The following is a 2,154-nucleotide window of genomic DNA, read 5'->3' as shown; positions in this document are numbered from 1 at the left end:
CCCTTCCCCTTCCCCTTCCCCTTCCTCTTCCCCTTCTCCTCTTTCTCTTTCTCCTTCCCCTTCCCCTTCTCCTTCTCCTTCTCCTTCTTTGTTTTGAGACAGGGTCTCCCTAGGAAGTTCATCCTGGCATTGTGCTGGCTGAACTCACTTTGTAGCCCAGGCTGGCCTTCAAATGACAGAGATCCTCCTACCTCAGCCTCCCAACTGCTGGGATTACAGGCGTGGACCCAATACCTAGCTTCCTTTCTGGGAATAATAAACCCATGTTTGAGAGTCCCCCTTACAGGATGTTGTGTTCCATGTGGGGGACTGAATACATGCCAAGATTTTGCATACCATAGTCCTGTGGCATGCACAGGGTAGGCGTCAGGGTACATGTGTTCATAAGAGTGCACATGAGGAGAATTTAGGGTGCCTTCCTCTTGGACTGAGTGACATGTGCATTGTGTGGCTGCAATCCAATAGCCTGTGTAAGATTTTTTTTTCTTTTTGGTGGTACCAGGGATCAAACTCAGGACCTTGCGCTTGCCAAGCAAGCACTTATTCTACTGAGCTATGGTGCCGGTCCCATGTGCAAGATCTTTGGTAGCCTATTTTTGGGGATGGTCACCCTGGGGTGACTTGTGGGTACTGCAGTAGTTAGAAACCTTACACTTAAGATTCGGGGTAGTGCATTCCTTGGAGATCTTTGTGAGGCTCTGGATTTTATGGAGCACTCAGATATTGTGGGTCTTGTTTTGTTGGGGCAGGCATGGGTGGGCTGCTGGGAACCCCAGTCTTTCCTTGTGGGCAGGCTCACGCGCACTGTAGGCCTTTGGTTGTGCAGCATCCTGGGGGTCATCCTAGATGGAGGCGTGTAGATATGTTTGTCTCCTGCAGGGCAGGTGTGCGCTAGAAGAGGACTTTCTACATCTTGTGCTTTGCGATGGTTCTCAATGTGCTGGCTCCGTTGTCATGGAGGAAGTTCCTGGCCGACGGACTTCATCTTCTGGAAGCCTGCTGTGTCCAGCACCTGGCCATCCCCTGCCCAGCCCCAAGATCCCCACATCTCAGGTGCGGGTGCTCTCAATTCCCATCCCAGGCCCTGGCACCCATGTCTGGGCCCTTAGAGTAGCCTTCCCTTCCCTTCCAGGTGCCCCCCTCCCCAGGACCCGGAGCCAGCTTGTCCTCGCTAAGGTGCTCAGGTAAGACAAACTCCTCATTCCCTAGAAAGGCCCTCCTGTCCCGTGAACCACTCTGTTGCCCCCCGACCTGGGATTTAGGGTAAGGCTCCTCTTCCTTAGGATTTCAGGCCTCACCCCCGAGACACACCTGTCTGTTAACCCAGGCTCCAGAGAATCCAGCAAATGTGCCTGGGCAGAAGCCTCCTCGCTCAAGAAAGACTGTGGGGACAAGATTCCTTGTACCAAGAAGAGTGCTGGCCCATCCTGGGGCCAGCCCTTGTGCATCTAAACCTGGAGTCCGGGTTAGGACCTTGGCCCTGCTGGACCCAGGCCACGCCCGCTTCTGTGGAGCAGCCCCTGGCACAGGTCCACTGGCCACGCCTCTCCTCTGACCCTGACTGGGCTCCGCCCCCAGTGGCCCACCCCGCCTCTGGTCTCCAGATCCCCAACCTGGGGAGCTCAGCTACAAGCCTTCTCGCCCTGAATCGAAACCACAGCCCCTGCTGTGACCAAGCCAAAACAGAAGCCAGGGCTTTACCCCTGCGCTACATCTAGAGCCCTCTTACGTATTTTATTTGAGACTGCGTTTCATTGATGGTGACATTCTTGACTTTTTTTTTTTTACCTTTTTAAGACGGGTTTTAGTGTTGGCTTCCACATGTCCTTGAACTCACTTTGTGGTCCTCTCAGGCCGCGAACTCTTACAACCTTCCTGCCTTGGATTCCTGTTTGCTGGGATGACAGGCATGTGCCACCTCAGCCTGTCCAGACATTCTTAACTAAGTGAGAAAAATATGAGCTACTTCACAAATGCTGTTGGGACTGAAGGAAACTGTGAGGGACTGGTGCACATCATGTCTCACATGAAAACAAATTCGCATTGGGACATAATTTTAAAGTACTACCAGATGCTATCAGCAAAACTTTTTCATGACTGTATAATCGAGAGGAGATTCCTCATCCCACAAAGTCCATCCACAATGAAGAAATG

This window comes from Octodon degus, unplaced genomic scaffold (assembly GCF_000260255.1).
Source record: "Octodon degus isolate 3935 unplaced genomic scaffold, OctDeg1.0 scaffold00373, whole genome shotgun sequence".
NCBI classification, from domain to species: domain Eukaryota; kingdom Metazoa; phylum Chordata; class Mammalia; order Rodentia; family Octodontidae; genus Octodon; species Octodon degus.
Note: the sequence above shows the minus strand (reverse complement) of the source record.